Below are 26,286 nucleotides of genomic sequence, written 5' to 3' on the forward strand. Positions count from 1 at the left end.
ATTCCAGGTCTTCTCTAGGCAAAAATAAGTCATCTATGGATCTCTAATTGAATTTGTATGAGTTCAGCTCATTTTTTCACCTAAATGATCAAAGTGATCAAGCATATCTTTATTTTTTTTCTAATTGGGGTTAACACAAATAAGGTTTTATGTAAATATATCTAAAAGCAAAAAATTACCACTCTGGATAGTGTCCTTCAACTAGGTTATATCTATTAACTATCAGAAAACTCAAGCTTGGCCTTAGTTGATTGATTGTTGTTAAGTTAATAGTTTTGTTTTTGTTTTAAATCAGTTCAATGCTGTTGCCATTGAGGTGTACTGAAGAGTTCAAACTCAATAAAAATGTAAAAACCTATGTGTTAAAGATACTAGTTGTAAATTATATATATATATATATATATATATATGTCACTTTACCTATAATTTGACAATATGACAATATGTAATCGGTTGTAATAATGAAAGACTAAAATTGGAAGCCAAGGCAGATGGCAGTTTTGAAAGAACTGCTCTTCAGATCGGATAAACTTGAAATCAAATCTCCATTTTTTAGTTAGTAGTTATGAAAACTTGGACAAATTACTTGACTTTCCAGCTTTTCTTATCTTTGGAGAAGCACACCTGCCAGATTATAGGTGAAATGCTTGTGATTAGGCGAGAGAGCTGAGCATGGTGCCGTATGCACTGCCTTCTTTGTCTTTGTACACTGCTAATTTTACCACACTTCAGCTAAGCCATTGAAAGTGAGCATTTATACTTGAATTAGTTCAGATTATTTTACTGTCAAGAGCCAGAAAACCTGATTTTGAGTGACTTGAGGGGAAAAAAACAGACTTGATGACTGTGTAATAACTGAATAGAGGAGGGGAGCCATGGCTCCAAGTAGGACCTGGCTCAGGGCATGAACCATGGACAAGTTCCTTGTTTTCCCATTGTAATGTTTTAGCACCACTTCCTAAGAGTTGGCCCCATTCTTCACAGGTTCTCTCCTCCAGGTTCTAAGATGGCTGCTTGAAGCGTGCAGAGTTTCTTACTCCTAGGTTCAAATTTGAAGAGGAAGGCTTTCCATAGCTTTTGTAGAGAATATAGGAAATTACTCTTCAGAAATCCTAGCAAGTGTCTCCCTTACATCTCATTGGCTCTAATCAGGTAAAGAGCCTATTCTCCCACCAGTCACAGTGTCCAGAAGGATAGTATAGGTGGTGTGAGTTTTCCTGTAGACAGGTGGGGAGTTATTTTTGGGAGAAGGGGGATTGTATGTTAGGCACTGTATTGGATAAGCAATAAGGGGCTACCAAAGCACTTACATTGTTGTTTAGCATCAGAGGAAGTTTTGGAGTTACAGTTTTATTTCATCTGAGTTGTGATTAAATTCTAGAGATTTCTTCCTTCCTTTCCATTACAAAATATATCTTTCTGGTGATTGGAATGAATCTTCACGATTAATTGAAACCAATGTACATTAGGTCACTTCCCTCATAATACATCATTAAACTGGATGGGTAGACACTAGGATTCATGTTTTGCTACAAATGTTTGTTAAAGTGACAAATCAATACATTTTCTTGGTCATAGGATCACTTTTTCTCAAAAGCATCAGGAGTAGCTGTCATTATGTAAGTTACTATTATCTAACATCCAATGATACATCCCTTAGATCATGAGTAACCTGGCTGGCCTCTGGTCCTCAGACCAAAATGTAATGGACATTAAAACTACTAAGGTTTATGCAACAAATGATTCTTAGTGTCTGTTAACTGCTGCACTTGGGCAGCAAAGAAATATTCCAGAAAGGCTAATGTGTTTCTTTATATTTATTTTAAAATTCTGCAGTTCTCACTGGGGCTGTTGCTGCAGAAGTCTCTTAAATGCAGTTGTTTTCTATGATAAAATGTGGTTTTATATTGTAAATGAATACATTAATAGTCTAAGGATTCCTTTTCTCATCTTTCTTAAAACCTTTATGTAGATCACAGTGACAGGATGTCATAAGCACATGTCACACATTTAGCAGAAGAATGTTAACAGCCATGAAAAATGGCTTTGGGAAAATTTTTCTTAGGTTTTCATTCAACTAAGTGGTTTAGTAATATAAATATCCTTGCATTTTTAAAGCTAGCTTTCAGGTTACCATAAAATGTGATCTACTTGTGATAAGAAGAGTATGTCAGTGTAGCAGTTGTTTTTCCCATAGTTGGTTTCCACATGAGGAGAAATATATTCTCCCATAATGAAGTAAAAAGCTATAGAAAAATCAGCAGGGCCTTCATTACTTGTTAAATCTGTTTAGATCTTAAATTCTTAAGGGGCCAAGGAAGTTTAGAGGTTAAAGTTCAAAGGTACTCTTTTACACCACTGAGGTATCATTGAAGTGAGATTTTTAACTCTTAACTAGCATGTTTTTAATTCCAGATAATCAACCATATTATTGTAAGTATACAGCAGGGAAAGAGTAAGATACAGTTTTTAATTATTTGAACTATGATGAACAACCAAGAGGGGAAAGTAACCATTTTGACACTATGGAAATATTCAGGAATTTTTAGAAAAATCTAGGAAGATGTCATGTTAAAATAGCCTTATAGGCATAGCTGCTGATTATGTTATATATTAAAAGTTTTATGTTTCAGTGTTAGGTACACATCATGTCTGTCATTAAATATGATGGGGTAAGTTTTCTTTGGGTATTGCAGTTAGTTATTTTTGCCATCTGCAGTGGGAGTGAGAATAGAAAGGTTGTTATGCATTATTATTATTTTGTTTTAGTTTTCCATCAGCTTCCACTTCTTGAGCTGGAGCACATACACTTGCAAAAAACAATAATAAATCCATTATAGGTAGTTGTACATGGAAGTATTTTGAGTCAATCATTTAAATTATTTTGTGGGAGGGAATGGGATGAAGTTGAAATATTCAGGGAAATCACTCATAGTGGCAAGTCAAAATAAGACATGATAAAACAGAACGAAATTCAGAGCTTCAGTTTTAGAATTTATCAGAGTTCCTTAACTGGATTAAATGGAAACTGGTTCTGGTTAATTTAAGCAGAGTGGCATTCATGGGTGGTTGTGGAGGAATTGAAGGAAATGCTGAAAAACAAGACCTTGGGAAAGGATAGGTCACTGCTGGGATGAATCTCTAGCTCTTTTACATCATTCCCTGTGCTCAAGACAAAATTTTGAGAGAGAGAGAGAGAGAGAGAGTGTGTCCTGGAGAAGTACAAGGCATCTTGATTGACAGTCCATCAACACTGTGTTTGATGAGCCTAAGAATTACCCAAGGAGTAATCTATGATCTTTTGTTAGAAGATGGGGAATAGAAAGTGCTGAGCAGGCACACTCAACTAATGTCCATTACATAGATTCAGGATGGATAAACTTGCTTGCGTAATGATTAATTACTAGAAAGAATAAAGGAAAACAAACAAATAAACCCTGAATGTATTATCTAAACAGTATCTATGTGGAAAACAACAGTTTCCTAAGGCTATCATAACAAATTACCACAAACTCGATGGATTGAAACAACAGGAATTTATTCCCTCACAGTTCTGGAAGATAGCAGTCCAAAATCAAGATGTGTTCAGGCCATTATCTCTGAGGACTCTTGGGGGACAACCTGTCCAATGCCTTTCTCTTAGCTTCTGGTGCTGCTAGTCATCCATGGTGTCCCTTGAGTTACAGATGCACCAGTCCAGTCTGCTTCCATCATCACATGGCATTCATTCTCCCTTGGTGTTTCTTCTCTTCTAATAAGGACACCAGTCAGGTTGGATTAAGGGCCCATGTTATTCCAGTGTGACCTCATTTTAACATAAGCAATTACATCTACAGTGACCCAATTTTCAAATAAGGGCATATCCTCAGATTCCAGGAAGGACACAAAATTTGGGAGGACACTATTCAACCCAGTGAAGCTGTGGTATGGAGAAACCAACAGAACGCATAGCTGGATCTAAAGGGTGGAGGGGTAATAGCCTACTAATCTCTGTTCAGGAACTATCTGAAGAATCATGCCTGGTTTCTTAGGTACCTTTTCTAAATGATTCTGTGTCCACTGGGGAACTAATGGAAGAACAATTTGCTTTTTAAGAGTAGGGGTTTTATATGAACTATGGACCATAAACTTGGCAAAGAGTAGTTTAGGATAAATATAATATGACCTTCCAAATGTCAAAAGGAAGGAAGATGTAGTCCTCTTTGCTCATTTAGAAACAACTGGGACCTGTGACTGAAGTTCCAGGGGAGGCAATTTTCTCTTACAGTAAGCAAGAACACTTTTATATTAGTGTGGTTCAGGAGATGAATGAGCTACCTTGACAGTTAGTTAGGGCCCCATTTCTGGAAGTACTCATCAGAAGCCTAATCAATCTTTTTCATGGATGATCTAGAAGAGATTTTGGGATGGGAAGGGAGCTTAGATTAGATAACTGTCCAAGCTTCCATGTTCAAGATTCTCCTCTTCTAGGGACACGTAGGAGTTGAGGGATCCCCAAAACACTTACTGAGCATCAAACAGGGTATTATATATATGTTGGTGGAAATGAAAGTAAACATGACATATAAGTCTCTAACTCCTACATAGGTAAATATTTCAGAGGTATGTCATGGTGTTTACTATGGTAGTGATAAAGAACAATCCAGGATCCTACGCAGTAGCTGATGCAAAGCACAAGATTAGTAACTATTTGTTGAATGAAATTGTAATTTAATCAGACTCTACTTTATGAATATATGTTCAGGTTATTTACCTGGAGTACTTACCTGATCATTACTAGCCCTGCCATATTCATTCATGCTATTTTCCTAGCCTTCTGTTTATCTAGGATAATACTGTTCATATATCATTCCTCTCTTTATTTCATTTTTAAGATCTTAAAAACAGGGCTGGAGGTGGGAGTAATTTTTCTCCTTAATCTCTTTGCTCCTCTGGGCTGTCTTTGCCAGCATAGGTATCCCTGAGCCTCTGAAGTTAATATATTGATGGAAAGACTGGAGGGTATTTTGGCTAAAGCAGTGTTTTTCAGTGTGGCATGCAACAACTGGTTTTAGGCAAGATGACTTTGGGTGGTATTTGGATATGTACTGAATTGAATGGAAAGGATTTTGAATCTGTTCCCTTTCATGTTTCTTAAGGCAAGGAGGAAATTTCAATTTGGTACTAGTTTTTAACACCTCTCTAAAACACATACCTTTCCTTTTTTAATGAAGAGCAGGCTTCTGATGATGCAAAGATTCCAGAAATCCAGTAATACTGTTATATCTTCATTGTATTCCTTTTAAATTTTACTTTCTACTCATACTAAGTGCTAGTTTCCATATAAAATAATGACAGAAAGCTTCCTTTAAAAATCCATGCAGTTAAATTTTGAAAAATCGTATGATACTGTACAAATCAAGAAGGTAGTATATGTACACAATGGAGACTAGCAATTTCTCTGTCAGAGTTCTGCTCATGCTTCATTTGTCTGGGTTTTGTTGCTGTTTCTGGCACTCCTTTGTATTATAGACACCTGGAAGCAGCTGTTCTGTGTAAGAGTCCTCCCTTTCCGTATTGGTTCAGAAAATACTGGTTCAGAGTTCAGTCTGGTGGGTTCCACCTTATGTGTTTGTGAATCTCAGGAGGTCTGATGTCAGACTTCAGAGCTATAGATCCGAGCTGTTCCTCCAGTTTTGATTTGGTGCCCTGGCAGGCTGGATATGATTTAAATGGGCACACTTAAAGAATAAAGATCTTATATTCTTACTTTTATTATATTTTAAACTTTATTCTAAATGCTGCCATGCAAGAGCAAACCACTTGGGTGACTTAAATGCCAGCAGTGGAATGGTCTAACAGGAATCCATCCAGACCCCTGAGAGATGGGGGACTGCTCCCTGTGGGTTATACTTTACAGTGAGGTACAAATCCATTCTAAAGGTAAATTTTCTGAGCATCTTAAGATAGCTCCTTTCATTTTTAACAATATGACAGAAAGTTTTGCCTCTTTTGGGGTAAAATCTGCTTTTGTTTAAGTTCTATCATTGACCCAAGTCTGGTCTATGAAACCTCACAATTATCTAGGAATTTTCTGAAGTTACTAAAATGCTCATATTGTGACCTTTCTGATGTGTTCAAGGAATGCAGATCATAGTGTAACCTGCCAAATCAAAATACATTTTGACAGATACATACTTGCTGGGAAACATTAGTCTTAGATTGTATGGAACATTTTTCTAACAAATGCTTGGGATCCAAGTATGTGCCAGGCACTCAGTTGAACACTCAAGATGCAATAAGAGCAGACAGATATGGTCCTGTCTTTAAGGATGTTAGGGGGGAAGGGTGTTAATTTTAGTATAGGAAGGTGCTCTGAAGACCAAGCAGGTGCGATGGGAGGCTGTGCAGCAGAGAGACCTGAGCCTGAGAAAGGAGGGGCTCCTTAGGTTGAGGGCTGCATGGGCTGGGTTTAGAGCCAGGAGTAGACGTGTGTTCCAAGCAAAGGAAATAGGTTGGTACATAACGAGGAAATGCAAGATGATCAGTGTGACTAGCTCAAGGGAAAGGGTAGGACCAAATGAAGGAAGAAAGACATCAGACAATGCAGTATCAGACAATGCAGGGTCTTCTTGGCTAGACTGAGGATATTGGTTTTTGAAGCAGGGGGTGACATAATCAACTATTCTTTATTGATACAGAGTAACTATATTTGTTTTCTAAAAGAAGAGATAATATTAAGCAAAAGCAGAATGCCTAGCAACTTAAAATAAAAGTCTGCTATTTAAACACCGTGGACATGACGCAGGTACCACAATAGATATACATTATTACAAATATTCCTTCACCTCTGGGTTGGAAGACTTTGGTTTCAGTGCCAGGATTAAATTACTTGTTTCTTTGAGGTTCTAAGCTAATAGAATTCTAAACCACTTGCCTTTGTCATCTACCTTTGAAGACTTCTTTGGAAAGTTTCCATTATGAAAGCTATTAATGTTATCTTCACTTAAAAAAAAAGGCTAAAAAAATCATTCAGGTATCTGCTGGTTATAGATGCCATTGTTTACCTGTATATTTGGACATCATTATCATCATTATAAAAGACTGGAGGTTTTATTACTATAATCAAACTGACTTGCAAAAAAGCCCCTTTTAGGAATAGTAATCCCTGCTACACTTAAATGTAGAGAAATGTTTTGAATTTTCCATTTGATTACCAAATATGGGCCGTAGTAGTATTGAACACTGATGTCTATATGACCCTCTTAATCACTACTCTGAATTAAAAATTCTTGTAATCTTAGATCATTTGAGTAAGAATGCAAAACACAGTTTTTGCTTCATGTATGTACTTGTTGAAATAGCAAAATTTTGTCCACAAAGTAATCAAGCAGCCCTGCCTCATGTTTAGTATTGGCTACTAACAGGGATGAATTAGCTACCAGCTCATTGTACTGTTCTCATGGATAGTCAGCCTTCATTTTTGGATTCTGTGAGGCATGGACATGAACAACAGGAACATTATTCCCTTTAAAGCTGTCAACCCAGGGTCTGTGTGCCTCCATGTGTACATTTCTGAAGTGTTTCACATAAAACTAAGGCAGAGTGTGCTGAAACTGAGGGCATCCCCCAGTACTTAAGTGACTTGTTATTCACACCAGATTCTTTTCTCCTAGTACACAGAAGATATAAGAGGAAACTTATTGATTCTGCATTATAAAGGACTTTGGAAGGTCCTTGAGACAAGGACATTTAGAGGAAGTGACTAGAGTAGTTACAGAGAATTCTTTTTCTGTGTGTTTGGCATCTTTACACACGATGTCAGCAAGAGCCTCAGAGCCTAACCATAGCATCAAAGGTCTTTGTTCTCTATATCAGGGTCTTAGTTTTTGAGAATGTACTTCCATGAATATATGTCTTCCTCCTTTGTGGGCTCTCCCCAGACCCAGAATCAACTTTTTCAGTAGTGTGGTTGATGTGGGGCTGACCTACCTCCTTTGCTCCTGTTCCGCTAGGGTGGCCATGTGACCCAGCCAGCTGAACCACTCCTGCTTGTAGCCACTGTGGTTTGTTAAAGATTAGGTAGATGATCTTAGCCAGCAAGATGAGAGTACTACCTGGGATTCTGGCAGAACACCTATAACTCCAGGATGAGAGGGTGTGTGGGGCTGGTGGGTATATATTTCCAGCCTGGGGCAAATAACCTTTGAAGCCAAAGTCAAAGGGAGAAATAAAGTGGGAGAAACCCATTTATTGCTTATAAGCAGTTGTCTACTTCTGCTTACCTGTGCTTCTTGCAATCTGGCTGCAGAAGGACCCCACCACACTTCTGAGGTCCAGATGTGCCCTCCACCCCTTGGAAACACCTACTGATATGTAGATGCACCAGGTGAGAGATTCTGGAAATACTTCAGTTTTACTCAAAACACCCAAAGATGCTCTTTCTCATGGGGGTTGCAAAGCTGCTAGGATTTGTATCCAGAGCTGCTGATGGTCCTTTTTTTTCACTAAATGGAGAAAGCCTACCTGAAAATGCATCCAGTCCCAGGGAAATCAAAGCAAAAATGAAAAGACATGTGCCAGTGCATCAATCCCAGCACCCCCAAAGTCAGTACTATTCCTCAGTATTTCAGTGGCATGAACCCATTATGTTCCACTTCTATTTAAACTAATTTGAGTTAGTGTTTTGCTACTGTCAACTAGAAGAATTCAAACAACTGTTGCCCGAACACTGTCCCTATGCTGAGGTAACAAGAGCCGGGAAGAGGTCTGATGTCATCTGGTATAGGTATGAAAGATTTAAAATGTTTCCCTGAGCCAAAAAGAGTTCATAAGAGAAACCAAAGAATGTGCTAACTTTTCCCTCCTGTTGCCATTTCCTTTAAATAGCACTGCATCTTTCAAACTATATTCTGAGGTAGTAACATCCTAGTTTTTCTCATACACAGAAATGAAAGACTTAGTGTTTGCTGTGTGTTACACAGACATCAATGGTACCTGCCAATTCTTACTTAACAGCCTTTCCCTCTGAAATCCATGGATACGTTTGTTATGCATTTGCTTTTACAGTGAGGCATTCTAAGGTCTATTGTTTGACAAATAAGATATTACAACCCCAGTAATGGTCTCTAACATGAATAATAAGATTAGAGAAATATGCAATAAAAATAATAAAAGACAAATTATCCTCTATTTCTAGAAACTCAGCAATGAAAGACATTTATGTTCTCATCTGGACATTTAATAGCTAGAAAATATGAGTCAGTCATTTTGGATGCAAAATTCTGCCATAGCTTCATTCTGTTTGGCATCCTCGGTCTTAGTTTTTTACAGACAGGGAAGAAAAGATCCACTGTGGCAATGAAGAGTATTTCAAGGGTCCAGTGAACCTTAAGTGGAAAGCAGAGGAACTGTAGTGACATTTCTGATACAAGTTTGTGCTAGGGGCTTATTTGTTCATGATTTCTTTATGAATAGATAAAACATAAAACATCTACAAATTAGGATTGTTCATGGCCGAAAGGAAAGCAAGGGAAATGAGAGGCATTAGTAAGACTCACTTTATTGTCCACTGATGCTGGTCTCATGGATAATAATTTCTGCTAAGAAGGGTTATAAGATAATCCCTTTATCTAAAAATAGGACTTGGTTACTAAGCATATCATAATTCAATGACCAGAAAACAATGTCTTCCAGGCCTGAATGTTCTCCAATTATATTTTGAATCAGCTTACTTCCATTTGGAGGGGAAAATATAATAAACACCCATTTTCTACAAGGTACTATGGAATATACTGAGGTATTTATTAGCCCTTGTGCTCACATAAATAGGGAAAAATAGATTTCTCTCTCCCAGGTAATAGAAAAGGGGAAAACATCACATTTTCAAAAGAACAAATGCTGTACAAGAGGAAGTAGCATGAGGATAATGAAACTCTTTGGTGCTATGTTTAGTGAACTGTGGCTTAATGAACTATTGCTTTGGTGACCAAAAACCAAACAAAAACAGAACAAAAATCAATTTTCACTTTTGTATCTATAGCAGATTGTTTAGTAAATAAAAATTAGCATTCACATTTACATTTGGGGTTTGACTCCAAGTATGTGGTTTGTTTTCAGTTATTAGTTCTGCAAGGCTATACAGCTAAAAGAACAGAGACCCCCACCATCAGGCTGTTCCTGCCAGATGGGACACTGCTAGTCTCTCACAGTTAGGTGTCTGGAAAACACACATCTGTGCAGTCGAGTTTCCTGTGCATTTCTATCTCAGTCTGCACTTTCTTCTACCAAAAGAAGTAAGGTATGAAGCACATCCTGTTGCCGTGGCCATGCCCGGGCCCGTGCAGAATACAGAGGCTGCTGGCTGGGCTCTGTGGGCCATACTCACAGACAGGGTTCCTGGGAGTGTATTGAAACTTGTGGGATTCTCCTTAAGTGCAGAACAGCATGCATCATAGAGGAGCAACATCTGGGTAACAAAAGTTCAGGGAAGATCCAGACAGCTCCAACAGCCTGGCATGAAGGCATCTGATTGGAGTTGATGCAGATACACCCGGCCAATGTGTACTTCCACATAATGTACTTCAACTAACTGTGTAACAAAAGGATTGTAGTTTTCATTCCATATTAATTTCAGGAATCCCCAACTCATTTATTCATTCTCTCTTTCTTTCAGTATGTAAATTGATTGTTCACTCTTTGCCAAACACTGGGAAAAAATGGTGAATAAACCCAAAGAAATCACTGCTCTCACAGTAATTTCTGGAGTGTATTGGAAACTGTGGGATTCTGGTTTGTGGAGACAATCAACAATTATACAAAAATACATAGATAAAGGCTGTGAAGAAAAGATATTCCCATGAAGGGGAAAATGCTATAGACCATGACAAGCCTGGGGATTGAGGAATAAAAAATGGAATGTAGTAAAACAGAGAAGGGATCTGAGGATCGGCTGGGGGGTAGATTAACATTGAGAGAATGGGAAAGCAAGGAGGAAGAGGTGAGGGGCCTGGGAAACGCAGCTAGTTAGGTAGCAGAAGAGCCAAGTTAGCTGTCCTTGAGAATGTTTAAGTCATTTGCTAAGCCCAACAGGGACCTGTTCCAGTTGGTGATTTTGGAGTTTTTACCGAGTATTAAGGAGGCAGGACTATCTCAGTACAGAGACAAAAGCAGAGAATCAGTGTAGTGGGCTGTGGTAGTAACTGACAAGAGAAATAACAATTGTTTGGACTGTAATCTTAGTGATTGAGGTGGTCAAAGGAGCTGCATTTGGGATCTGCACAAAAGGTGGTGGTGCTCATGAATTATTAATGAATCTGATACCGGGTGTGAGGCAAGAGGAACAGCCCTATTTGGGTGAAATACTTTGTGGAATGATACCTTCTTAACGTTATGACTTCTAGATTTTCTTAAGCTTTGTTTGATTTTGTTCAGATTAATAGGCAAATGTAGAAGAATAAGATTAGGAAAACATTAAAAAATAAATTAATTAACTCATGTTTATGGAGTGGGGACACAGGGTTCAAGCTAAACCTATCTTGTTCTTCAAAACTTCACCTGTGTCATCATTTAGGAAGCCTTCCAGGTCGTCTAGCCATTCTGATATAAGTGTCTCTCTTATGTGCTTCAATAACACTCTGAATTTTATCTTTATTATAGCACTATTATAAATCAAGCCTGGTTGACTTTTCTCTGCCTCCCCTCAAACTGTAAGCAGGTAGAGGAACGATTGTGTCTTATAACCCCAGTAACCACTTAGGATGTCTGGAACCTTGTAGGTATCTAATTAAACTTTATAAGATAGGTAGTGTGATCATAATTTCAAAGAACAAAAGGATAACTGCTGTGTACACTGCTGGACATAATGGCTAGTATTCAAGTTTGGGGTAACAACCAAAGCAAATACTTTTTTAAGTTAACCAAAATCTGAAGTAAATGACATGAATTATAGCCTCAGTGTTAAAAAGAGAGTTTTAAATATTTAAATGAGTATTACACATTGGACTTCTCAGCCATACCTAGTATGTCATGAGCAATGTCAGTTCAGAAATAAAGGACACTACTGCATATACATTATAATAAAACCTCATCATAGAGGGAAGGACTCATTATACAACAGTGTTACCATAAGACTTGAGGTGGTGAGATATAGCAATTTCTTTCTCTTTTTTACCATGTGTTTAGCAAATCCCTTGAAATGTATTTAGATATATTTAGCAAAATCTTGAAAATCTTAAGATATGACTACGGTTTACAAAAGGATACTAGGTCTCTGAACCAATCAGAATACTTGGAGCTAAAGGATTTTTCATTTTTTTCATCCAATAGATTTTATTTTAAAAATAAAATCTACCGTGTGAAAAAGAATCAAGTGCCACTAAAGTATTAGGAGCTGTGGGGACTAGAAGATGAATCTGACATAGGTCTTGTCTTGATAAGTAAAATGAAAGACCATCAGTCTCTGATGCACATATCTCCAGATGTCACAGGATAACAAAACTAAATCCTTTTTGGTAGACAGTGAGTCATGCTTCCTTGGTGGAGATCTCAGAGCCTGACGGGGCACTAGCCTGACCCTATCTGCTGTTCCCAGTCATGCCCCATGAGGTGGCTGTTCCCATCCCTTCTCACAACTATTGTTGCCTTAAGCGTACCCCTCATCAGGGAAGATCCCAGCCACACAGCAATTTTCAAAGCCACTGTTGCTCCAAGTCTTCTTCTGGTTGCTCCAGTCCAATTCTTATAGGGTCTTCTGGGTTCATCATTAATCTAGATTGTACCCATTCCTTTTATTGCCTTGAGGCAAGCAGAAGTTCAGTCAACACTCACTTGGCTCTGAGTGAACTCCCTAAGGATATCCTTCCTGTTGCTATTCCTAAAAGCAGGTATAAAGAGGACTTAGAGATTGCCTCAAGCTCTTTTAGATAATATGTGTATCAGTAATATCACTAATATTTACTGAGAACTAAAGACAGGTGGGTCCCTGTCCCTTGCAGATACTTTCTCATGTATTCTATATAACAACTCTGGAAGGAAGATACAATTATTACATCCATTTTCCAGGTGAGTAAACAAGGCAGAGAAATTAAGTAGCCTGACCATCACCCTCCTCAGTTCCTACCACCAAAAAGGAGACACCTGTAAAATGAGCCCCATATGGAGCTCTGGCTCTCCCATTAGCTTCCTGTGATTTGCTGAGTCTAGTGATGACTGGAGTTGTGGTGATGAATAGTGGTAAGGCCAGTGTACATATTGTGGACTAAATATATTCTTTGGCTATCATTCTCTCCTTGGATAAGCAGTGAATGAGTTTGGGTCAGAGGCCAAGGTGGTTCCAGGAAATGAAAAATAATGCTGGGACAAGAACCGTCTCAGATCTTGACACCTAACTCTTGACCCATGCTGACATAAGTGTCCCTAAATTTTGGTTTATGATTTCCATTATTTGTTTTGATCTGAAACTGGTAAGAGATGTGGTATTGCCACTGGTTTGCCCTGAAAAAAATCATTCTTCACTTACCAGGGAAGTCCGCGCACATCTGAAGCTGTGTTGGTGGCGCCACTCAGTGTCATCACCTCCAGAGGCACTGACCCTGAGGCTGCCACCTCCTTCACTTCATGTGCATCAGCTCATTTACTCTTCATACAGACCTTATGAAGTTGACTGCACTGTATTATCAGTACAGTGATTTGCATGGCTGATGAATACATTACTCATTCCTTTATATCAGCATGAAGTGACTCGAGTGTCACGATGGGGAATATATTAGACAAATGGACTCTGGGATTTTATTTTATTTTGTCTTGGATTAGATAATTTTCTTAAAGGGAGGGATTCTAGCTCTTACTACAAACCTGCTCTTTGCTGGTCACTATCCTGTTTGCATATAGGTTCTTATTTCTACCAATCTTAGGATTCATTGTAAATATTCACTGAGAGTATTTTCTCACATATGCCTAAGAACATTTTTGCCTAAGAACACCTTGTGAAGTAGGTAGGAAGAAATCTATAAGGTGAAGGAAATAAAAACTGGCATGGGTACTTCATGTGTACAGAGCAGATGCTTAACAAAGAGAATTTTTTATGGCAAGCTGTTGCCCTGGCAGATATATAAAATTTATCACTATGAAAAGCAGTGATCCAGCAATGGACTAAGCATAAACCTTGTAAAGAAACGTTGTGAAAAAAAATTTGATAGGCAACAAAACCTTTTCATTCTCTGCCTACTCTGTTGGAGTTGATGCTGTTCATTGATGTGTATCAAGTAGGGACTAGGGGGCAATAAGTCCTTATAGTCAGAATCAGCCATGATGAGTACAGCCTTTGTCTCTGAAATACCCATGTTTTATGCAGTATTTTATAAAGATGAGTGGAACAGAATAGAGTAGAATGTAATAGAAAATGATGCAAAAGTGGATAATCAGAACCAGAACTATGAAAAAATAGAATATGCACATCACTGATTTGATGTAGAGTATTAAATGATGTTTATGTTTACTGTTTTATTGAAAGGAGGTCCTTCTGGAAAGAAAATAGGGCAAGAGATGTTTATTGACAGAAGACCGAGAACCTTATTAATCTGTCCACACTGACAAAACTTTCCTTCACCTCTGGGGGCCTTGAAACCCCTGGAAAAGAAAACATGAGAAAGACATGTTTATACTATATGTGTGCGTATTTTATATATGTATGTGTTTATATGTGATGTACTGTTTATGTAATCCCACATTTATACAGACATGTAAGGAGTCAGGAAAAGCTGTGCTATGGTATGTTAACAATCAACCCCCAAATCTTAGTGGTTTAGACCACAAAATTTGCATCTCACTTATCCTGTATGTCCCTTACAAATCAGCTGCAGCTCTCCATTGCATTATTTTACTCTAGATCCATGCTGAATGAAGTGTAGCCTGTATCTGGAATATTGCCTGTCTCATAACAGAATAAAAGAACATTGCAGACCTCATAAGAGATCCAAGAGCCTCTGCCCACATGTGTCAATTTTTTCCACACGTCATTGGTTGAAGCAAGTCATGCTCAAGCCTGACGTCATCATGGAATGAGTGTACATACACTCACATATACATATATATATATATATATATAGCAATGTTTTTAAATAATAATGCAGCTACCACAGTAGAGCAGCCCATTATAGTGACACAATGCTAATACAGTATTTGTTGGGGGACTCTTGGTATATAGTGAATGCGTTATAGTTTTCAGAACATAATTATACTAACAGGAACTGGTCTACATACTCAGATTTTTTTTTCTAGATGGTTGGGGAGATAGTGATAGATAAAAACAGCATGCTCTGTGGCTTTAACCTCATTTATTCTCACATTCTCTTTCTCTCCTGTCTGTCATATTTCCATTCATTCTATTAATGACAATGGGTCGCTATTCTGTATTATAAAGTCCATTCCCAATATTTTTCAATCACATGTCTGTTGAGAACCTACTCTGTGCCAGACGCACTGCCATGTGCTTGATGACACCTTGATTAGAAACTGTTGCTAAGTGATTTAAGGCCTGGAGGAAACAGAGTTTATTTCATTAAAAAAATCTATATATTGATTAAGCACTACAGTGGGTGAATGAAACTAGATCACAGTTTTGTGGATGAGTCAGACATGGTGGAGGAGAGTTTACAAAGTGCTTTGGAACATGGAGAAGAGAAGATGATTCTTGGGGAATGGGATAGTTACACAGCATTACAGATGAGATCTGTCCTGTCTTGAGAAAGATGAGTAGGATTTGGTTAAAAGTCAAGGAAGTTGTGGGGTGAAAGCCTTCAGCAAAGTAGTTAGCATACACAAAAACAGAGACACAGGATGATATGTAAAGCATGGTTGAGAAATAGGAGTTCTTTACAGTTGGGGTATAGAATTTGGGGAAATGATAGAGATAAGACTGGATGTATAGATTAAGAGAAATTTTGTAGTTGTTTCATAGAATTCATCATGTCTCGAGAAAGATCAGCCTACCTGAGCCTCTGCATTTGTCCCTGGCCCCTGACAGCAGAGCCTACCTCTTCTTTTACTCACCTTTCAGTTGAGCAATGTCCCAGACTGTCCAGGGTTTCCTTGCATCCATCACCTTTGGTTATTTGGGCTCCTGATCTTCTCCCTTTTCCATGTCTAAGATTTATAGCTAAGCCTCTTTGTTTTGTGGCTTACCCTACTTGCAGAGAGTGGGCTTGTTCCAGTGAGTGACCTAAAAGATTCTGTCCTCTAAATGTCATGTGTGGACTTCTGTATTTCTGTTCTACATATACCATTTTTCTGTTGTGCATAGATCTCTGAGTAAATGTGGTTAGAAAAATGAATTAATGAGTTATTTGCAGCATGAAATGCACCATGAATCATTATTTTTATGGTGTTCTACAAATACTCGACCCAAGGCATGAATGACTCAGCTGTGGCATAAGGACTGTGCTGCACAGACATTTCAGAGACAGACCAAAATGTAACCTGCCAGGAAAACCATCGCTGCTTCAGTTACTCTTTCATCAAAGCCAGTGGTATAGATATTGAAAAAGAACTTCCTCTGCATCACCTTTTTGAAGAGGTTGAATTGAATTTGAGGTTGGGATCACTGTGTATCAGTGGTTTGCTTTCCACTAGGAAGGAAGAATTTCTTCACACAGCTGCCTTCCAGGGTATTTTTTAATTTCATTCTTTTTCCTCATCCTTCTTTTTCTCCTTTATATCTGGGTTAGAGAATGGATAGTTTGGGTTTAGAACTGAAATGTTTCAAAATGACTTGAACCCTTATGTTGTGAAAATGTGACAATTTAGGTAAAAAAATATTAAGTGATAAGACAGATTTTACAAAAGCTGGTATGTAAAGTCAGGATTCTTGATTTTAATATAGTGCTTGTTTGGGCACAGCTTAAAATTGCCCCAATTAGGAGTAAGGAATGTTACCTGGAGCCAAACAATCTGAGGAAAGGGTATGTGTTACAGATGGTCTGGTGTTTATAAATTCTTAAGTCACTGTGTATTTCAACTATACTTATGTGTTGATTTCATTCCTTAGAAAGTTGAGTCATATAATTCAAGAGATAAAGTGTCCTCATGATATACATGTAGAGCACTCAACTTAAAAATTTATTTCTTTAATTTTTCATATTTTGATGCATTAATTTCAGTACTCAATCAATAGGAAAATAAAAATTTGATCAGGCTTTGAAACAGGGACTTGAATCTCAGTCAAGATTTGAACCCCAGATTTGTACCCATCTAACTGTAGTAATACAGTTGTGAAGAGGATCCAGGAGGGTTTGGATTGAACTAATTGGGGTCCAAATCTCTATCATGATGCTCTTGTTACTGAATTTCATCAGATGAAGACACCAGTGGTTGTAAACAGTATCCCAATTTTAGGGATACATTAAAGTGAAACAAGCCTATCTTAAAATCTAATATAGTACCTTTGTGCTTAGGGGTAAGTTAAGTAATAACCTCTTTGAACTTTAATTTCTCTATCTGTTAAGAAAGTGAATGACTAATAGTAACTTATTCAGGAAGATTTAAATATCTGCAGAAGTATTCTAAGAGTTTTATGAGAGAACATGTAAATATGTCCAGCCCTATTTTAGGGACTCAGTAAATGCCTCAGTTAGTTGAGATGGCTTTTTACATTTTATGTAAAAAATATTTCCTCCTAGGAATCAGAAATAAAAATGTAGTTTTGGCTGTATTTTCCATCGAAGAGAAAACAAAAATTTCTATCACATTAAAAACTGAGCAGACAGAAATAAAAACCAATTTCATTAGGTTACTGATAATAGGGAAGAAATAACCAAAGAAGGACTTACATACATAAGGGAATACTGAATGTTGTCATCCTAACTTTATATGAAGAGTTCATGGCCACCTGCTATTTCATACCGGTCTTTTTTAAGTTAAACATATGAAAAGGAGAACCCTGAATAAGTCAGCCTAATATTTTAATTTTCTTTATTTGAATGAATTTGTCTTTAATTTTTAAAATGTGTATCCTTCACATTTATAGGGAAAGGAATAAATTTTATGGGTACTTACTCTGCCATGAACTTGGAAATTTGTGTATTTACTTTAGTCATTCAAGTAAACCTACTGAAGAGGTTAAAGAGGATTCAAAGTTACTGTTGGCATTTTTAGTGTTTATGGTTCACAAGCTCAAAAACACAAATACCTGTTCAATGAAGTATTTTATATATTTGAATAAAATATGTATAATATGTAAACTTTTTAAAATTTTAGACTAAATATTTTAAAACTGGTGTGGCTTTATTTCCTATATCTGCCAGGTAAATATATGTGAGTATGTGGTTCACCTTCCAAAATTGTAGTATCTACTAGTGTTATAACAAGTTGTATTTCACTTATCTTTGTAAGAACACTAAAATAAAATAGCACCATTTGCCTGTCTCTTTTTTAGGTGTGCAAATTATTAAAAGATTTTTATTTTTCTATAAATAGTAATAATCACAACTTTAAAATGTCTTATGTATTTCATTAAATAAAGGTGTATATATCAGAATATATTATTTTTAATTATTTTTTCCAGGAGAATTGATTCAATGAAGTCTTTCTGCTAGTGATAGAAATTCTGATTAAATTTGAGTTGCTGTAAATCAAATCCTCTCTAATTTAGTTTGTGACTGTGCCACAATTTAATCTCTTTCCAATCTCTAAGTGGTAACTGAATTTTTTGCTAACCAAAAACCTTGACTCATTACCTACATTCCTAAATATTTCATGTATTTCCTTTAAAAGGCAAACAACTTTCTTTTAAATGAAAAATAGCCCATCGTATTTTACATTCTGTGTCTTCTGCTTGAAGACACATTTCCTTGGATAAGTGTTTTGAGTCTGATCTTTCTTGGTGTATAAAGTCTAAGCCTAGAATTATGACTAATCAATAAATAGTCAGAACCAATGTATTAATCCCCAAAAATGTTGGGCTTAATCATCATGCATTTTACTTTGAAGAATTTCAGATGAGTCCATAGCCTTTAAAACCTGTTAGAACCAGACTCCCTGTTTTTGTTTGTTCTAGTAGAAATGTAACGTGAGCTACATATATAGTTTTAAGTTTCCTGCTACTAATGTTAAAACAGGTGAAATTACTTTTTATAATTCATTTTTTAGCCCCATATGTCAAATATTATTTCAGATTTTAAGGAATATAAAAAATATCCATGAGATATTTAACATTTTAAAACTGTTTTCAAAATTTGGTGTATATTTTAAACCTACAGCATATCTCCATTAAAACTATTTAGTGTCTCCATTGCACTAGCCTTTTTTGCAGTGTTTAGTAGCCATATATGGCTAGCTATATTGGACAACTCAAATCTAAATGGTTATTTGTGGAAAATTTCTTGGCAAGCTGTACTTTTGATTCAAGGGAACTTTAGTTTCACTTTTTAATTGGGGTCAGTTGTCTAGAGTGATCACAGTGTAATCCACAGTATCTGCAGTTCTGCTTGTAGAGAGAAGCCCACGTGCCTAGTTGTGTTGTTTCTCCTTATTTCAGACTAAGATAAAACTGTAATAATCTCTACCAGAATTACCTTTCTTCGTTACATGTCATTTTCAATAATATAATGTTTTATAAAGAAAAGAATAAAATTAGGTTCTGAGATGTTGTGCTTTTGCCTTCCAAATAATAATAAGAAATTACTACTTAGGCTAAGGTAAAACTTAGATAGTCAAAATTTTGTTCATTATACTTGAAGATGTTATAGTACTTTCTTTTCTCACTCTATCAATTGATTGTATTTTAATCATTTTTTTGTACTAAGATTTGTGTTTTCTTAAAAATTTTCTGAATCCCAAAATATATTTTATAAAAAGATAACCAAAGGAGTTGATATATATTTCCAGTTTAACATCCAACATGTGTGAAAGTACATGCTTTTGAGCATTCCTTCAGAGTTAGATTTAGCAAATACACATCTAAATGTTAATAGCTCTGGCTAGGGAAAACATTCCAATTAAATAAATTTAAATTAACTTATGAGATAGATGTAAATAATTCTTTTCATGACTTTGCTAATAGCTCTTTTTTCACTAAAACAAAAATGATCTTCAATTTATTTACATTAACTTGGGACATATTAGATTAAAATAATATTTAATGATTTATTTGGTTGTGTGGGTAATAATTTCAAAAACTAATTTTTACCTTCAATATCTCCTAAACACTCATTCATTATTTTCTTCTATGGCTGCTACTCATTTTATTTTTTTTGATCTTCCAGTATACATCTTGAATTCCCTAGGCCCAATATCTATACTTGTAGTGTCCATGTCTAAGATTCATTCTCTGTTCTAATATTTTGCTTTGTCACCATTTATATAACTATGTGAGTTGCATCTTCCTTCTGTTTTGTACCAGCCTGTAACAGGGATAGATTTTTATTTGCTATTTTAAACTCAAAGCCACAGGTTGTATTCTAGAGCAAAAACTAGAGGACTCCTTGCTAATCTATTTATATACCTCAGGACAGGGGAAGAGATTACCCAAGGGGTTTAGATTTTGAGGAAGTAAAGTGAGTTACTCCTTACTTTTTAGGCTACCTTTATTGCACATTTTCCCCCATGCCTTCAGCTCTTTTATTTTTTAATAAGATACAGTATGAATCTGATTCTCTGAATTTTGAAGAGCTATTGATACTGTTATAGAGTTTAGTTTTTAAAATTTCCTTGTACTAAGAAGTTTCTTCTTTGGGGACATTAAAGGAGTAATTTCTTAATGCCTCCTAAGTTGCAGTATTTGACATAAATGTTCAGATTTAATCTTCAAGTGAGATTCAACATTTAGATTCACAAAGCACTGATACATAAATCCTTAAAGTTAATAATTTTATTTCATTCTTACTCATAATGAATTAAGATGTTAAGTGTGGGAATCCATTATCTTTTGGCCTAATTAGACACACACCTAGCCTATGGTTATTCCAAGGTATTTATTCAAACAAATGGAAAGGCTTGTTTACAAAAATGGTTGTACATGTTATCCAAGGAGTTTAGATTTTAAGGAAGTGGGTACTTCCTACTGTTTAGGTTACATTTATTGTACAGTTTTCCCATACCTTCAAAGCTCTCTTTATTTTTCATTGAAATTCTGTATGAATCTGATTCTCTAGATTTTGAAGAGCTCTTGATAGTTATACACCTTCATTTTTAAAATTTCATAGCTTTAGTTGTAATAGCTAAAAACTGGATAAAAACAGATACTCACTAATAAGAGATGGATAAACAAACTGGTATATACATACAATAGAAAACTACTTAGCAATATAGAGAAAAATGAAGTACTGATACACACAAAAACCTGGATGTCTCTTCAACTTTATGTTGAATGAAAGAAGATACATATTGTATGATTCCATCTTTATGGATTTCTAGAATAGGCAACACTAATCTGGGTGATAGTAAATTAGAAGAGTTGTTGCCTGTTAGATTTGAGAATTAATTACATTACAAGGGAAAATGAGAACTTTCTGGAAAAAGGAAGATGTTCTATATGTTGATTGGGATGTTGGTTACAAGGATGTATACAATTGCTAACACTTATCCAATTGTACACTTAATGTTTGTGCATTTTTCTCTGTGTGAATTTTGTGTTGATTTTCAAAACAGAATGTAGATGTTAACAAGTTTACAAAAATAAAAGGAAAATGTTAGCCAGCCAAAAGGGAGGAAAGTAAAAAGGATGTAAAGGTAAAGGCAGACATAGAAGCACTTGTAGTTTACATCTTGCATAGCAGGGCAAGGAGATACTGACTCTGTATTTAGATTTATAAAAATAATATTATCAAAAATTGTGAAAAGAATGAATAGCGTAAGTTGTTAAGAAAACAATATTTTATTGGATTGGGAGCCATAATGTGACCTAAAATAAGGAAAGGGTAAAAGAGGTTGCTTATTGGGAATGGAACAGAATGGAATGGTGAAGGAAGGCATGGGTAATTGCTTGAGTGAACAAGGCTCTTCACATAGATCTTTGATGGAAATAAAATTTTGAAACATGATTTCCATCTTGTTCTAGGGATAACATTCAGAAGCTTTACCTTTCCTGGTCTGGAGCCCACCTACTCCTCCAGCCTCATCTTTTGTCAGCCTTCCCTCTTCCTTATACTCCTCCTCCATCCACAGTCTTCAGGTTGCCAGAATGATGATTCTGTTTTCTTCGGGGCTATTGTACATGCTGTTTCCTCCATTTCAAACACTTTTCCACAACCTTGTGGTTCACACTTAGGTCTCATGCTTGTTTGCTCCAGGATTTTTTTGCCTTGTTTTGTGTTCTCTAACTTTTTATCTGTATGTATCTCCCATAAGCTTCATAGTATAGATTTTGAAAAATAACTGTAAACAGAAAATAATCATAAGCAGGAACCCTAAGTGTGTCCTCTTGAAGGTTGCATCCTCAACAAGTAGCACAGTGGCCCAGAGTGTAGTTAATTTCCAGGGACATATTTTAAATGAATCAACAGTTTGAATTGTTAAAATAGTGGCATGAACTTAAGAAGTTATATAACCATTGACTCCTAGGTCTTTTGCTGTGTGTAGGCAACTCAAAAGATGATAGATCAATGGATACAAATTCTTGAAGTAAGATTTCTGAGGATACAGAGTAAAGGCAGTGATTGTCAGAGTCTACTTTCTGAAAATGAGTTATATCTACTACTACCAGGTCAGTAATCCAGTGCTGACCTGGTCAGACCTTGAAGGATCCAAGAATTCCTTGCCTGTTCTGTGTATTAGCAGCTTCCTCCCTGTTAACTGCTTTCCAGTTAAATCAAAACCCAGAGACAAAATACAAGTGACTATCTATATACAACACGAAGCTTTTACATAGTCTTCTATTTATTAATGACTGAAAGTTCCTTTTTTAAAAAAATGTTAGAATGCACTTAGAAATTCTGTTATATAAAATACTATGTAGTACTGAAAAATCAACACAAAACAAAACTTCAAGTCAGCTAAATGTATATTCACATTGGAAAATACTCAGTATTTACCTGCTTATTGCCCTTCTTATAAATTGTTGACAAAGAAGGACACAAATATTTCTCATTATGAAACAATGTGTGATTTCAACTGCCCTACTCTGAAACAAACTTTAGAACTGATTACAGGAAGTTAAGTATTTATAGGCCATTGTTTCATACAAAGAAAGGATTACTTGAATCAATTACTAATATATACAGTTTCTGTTTCTGTTATAAAATCTTTACTCTCAATCTATTTGTAAATTATTTCGTTGGTTGGATAAATATAAATGTACTCATAAAATACCTACTTTTTTCTGTAATTTATTCTTAAAGCTTATTGGAGCTGTCATCAAAAAAGTTAGTATATCTAATTGGAAAACAGAGGATGCATCATCTGGAACTAAAAACTTCAAAATTTAGAATAAAGCATACTTTTCCAAAAATCTACATATTCATTGAAATACCGAACTGTGTTTGTTATTCAAAATAACACTCATAAAAATGATCTTACTAAAAATAATACTCATAAAACCTATCTGCCTGTCTATTAACTTACAAATCTGTAAGTTAAGTTAAAATGCTTATATTGAGCAAAACATTTTCAGAAAAATAAAATCAATTCTCTGACAATTATGGCAAAATTATCTTTCCAGATCCTACATCCAAATTTTAAATAATTTCTCTCTATATGTGTCTATGTCGATACATGTATGTAAGCATGTCTACATAGACATTAAAGTATGAGGAACACATTTCAGGTTACATAAGATAATTATATCCTTTCTCAGTGGACCCAAAACAAGTCTCATCTGTTTAGCTTTGATATTAGTCAATATTTGAAACTGTATCTGGGCTACATTAATATAAGGTGTTAGTTATTGAAGACTTATGTCTGAAGAACAATGAAGAAGTTGAATTTCTCATTCTTATACAGGTAAATACTTTTTCCTTTGGTAGATGCAATTTGCTTTCTCCCATTGGATTCATATGTGAAGGAATTTTTCTGATGTTTTATTGAATGTAAAAATATTAGTACTCTTTGCAAAAGTCATTTAGCTTTGCTCTTTTGAATCTCCATTTTATTTTTAATCAAATTAATATGTATGTCTAATTTAAAGGTTGGTAGTTTTACAAGGTTTATGACAAATGTAGCAGTAAGTACTCTGCTCCTTTTCTCCTCACAGCCATCCTCTTATTCTTTATTTAGGGTAACCACTTCCAACATTTTTAGCTGCTTTTTTCTCAGACCTTCCTCTGTGTTTCTAAATAGCTTTGTTTCTTCATGTTTCTGTTTTGTGTAATGTCTTCTGATTTCCTACTATGCAAAATGGGAATAATTTTTAAAATGTCTTTTCCTCCACCTTTTCAGTTGCTTATGTACATTCTCAGTTAAATCAGTACTTAGTGCTTTTCCTTGCCAATAACCCTCTTGCAAACATGGTGAACGTTCCTGAAACCCACAGGACTTTATGTAAGAAGTGCAGCAAGCAGCAACCACAGAAAGTGACACAGTGCAAGGAGGGCAAGAAGTCTCTGTGTGCCCAGGGAAAGCAGCGGTGTAACAGGAAGCAGAGAGGGTAGGCTGGGCAGACTAAGCCAATTTTCTGGAAAAGGGTAAAAAAACTACAAAGAGATTGTTCTGAGGCTTGAAGGTGTTGATTCTAACTGCAGATCTAAGAAACTGCTGGCTATTAAGAGATGCAAACACTTTAAACTGGGAGGAGAAATGAGAAAGGGCCAAGAGATACAATGCAAAGCTTTATGTTTTATTTTATTATGGAGATGGTAAAATCTTGAGTTTATGTTCATTCAAAAAAAGGTCAACATTTAATACTAAAATTATGACTATGAAAATATTATTCATTATTGATAACATTTCTTAGCAGTGTTTTATTTTATGTGGAGCTAATAAATGACTCACTTTCTCTGTCCTTTTTTTTTATTATTCATTCTAAACTCCCTATCAGAAATGTAAACTTGACAATAATTTCATAAAAATCAGGTTTCTGTCATGTTTCTGTTTCTGTTTTTGTTTTCTTGGAGACATTCCCCATACAGCTGTGTTATAGCTGCCCATCCTCTTGTTCTGATCTGGATTAGTTGCTGTGTGATTCTGCTGGACATCTGTCATGCGTAAATCCCTCCACTGACATGCTGAAAATTCCCTTTGCTTCCTTCTTGTCTTGGGTTCCCACCTGTCTGATCTCATGCCTTCCCCTTTCTTAGTTTCCTCTCATTTTAGACAGGTTTATCTTATAACTTCCAGAAAAGATTATAGATTTTGAAGTACATTTTTGAGATTTTATGTGGTGTACAACTGTTCTTATTCTGATATCACATTTGATTGAAGTTTGGCTTGGTATAAAAATAATAGATGCAAAATATTTGTCCCCCAAATTTTGAAGCCATTTCTTTTGGCGTTCAGTTGTTGCGAAGTATGATGCTATTCTGTTATCTCACATTTTGGTTTTGGACTGCTTTTTTATTGTTTTGTTGTTTTCTCAGATTAAAACTGTTAGGGATTTCTCTTTGTCCTCAGTGTTCTGAAATTTTACATTGATGTGCCTTAAGCTGGATTGTTTATTGTGAAATTAATTGTGAAATAATTAGTAAACCCTTTCTATCTGGTGACTCATATACTTCAGCTCTAGTGTATTTTCTGAAACATTTTCCTTGATGATTCTCCTGGTATTCTGTTTTGCATTTCTGGAGCTTCTCTAATATGGATATTAAACCAACTTGGTAGATCTTATGATTTTTCTTAGCATTTCTTTCTGATTTCCATCTTTTTCTCTTTCTTGTTACCACTTTGTGAGATTTCTTCAACTTTATCTTACATCTCCTTTATTGGATATATTATTTCTGCTCTTATTTTTAATTTCTACAATATTTTTTTTATAATACCCTGTTCTTGTTTCATGTTTGCCTATATCCCTTATTGATTACAGTTTTCTAAACTTTTCTTCTGTTCTGGGCATTTTGCCTTTTTTCTTGTTTCCTTGGTCCCTGTCTTGATTGTCCATTCACACTTGCACATGAGGCAAAGTCACCTGATATTCATGGGTAGAACTTGTTGATTGGTAATCTTCACTCTGTTACCACTTAGTCATTCTTAATCATTTTATTTCTAATATACATTGAACTCTATAGCTTTATCTGTCTGTATATACCAAACTACCAGTCACTGTAAATATTTTACCTTGTGTTTGTCAATTTGCTGAGAAGGAATATTCTGAATGCCTTCCTACTAGGCTGTGACATTCTTAGAACTGAGCAGGGCAGGGTGGTTGGGGTGCATGGTAAGGGTGGG

At 35.9% G+C, this 26,286-nt stretch overlaps 1 protein-coding gene and 1 pseudogene across 4 annotated transcripts in view; both read left to right on the top strand.

The window, feature by feature from the left end:
* OXR1 (oxidation resistance 1) overlaps nt 1-26,286 on the top strand; it is a 481,493-nt gene that overhangs the window by 7,069 nt on the left and 448,138 nt on the right. The gene's annotated exons all lie outside the window — the stretch shown is intronic.
* Nucleotides 24,247-24,765, top strand: LOC108384763 (large ribosomal subunit protein eL42-like; annotated as a pseudogene).

This window comes from Manis javanica, chromosome 2, assembly GCF_040802235.1.
Source record: "Manis javanica isolate MJ-LG chromosome 2, MJ_LKY, whole genome shotgun sequence".
NCBI classification, from domain to species: Eukaryota; Metazoa; Chordata; class Mammalia; order Pholidota; family Manidae; genus Manis; species Manis javanica.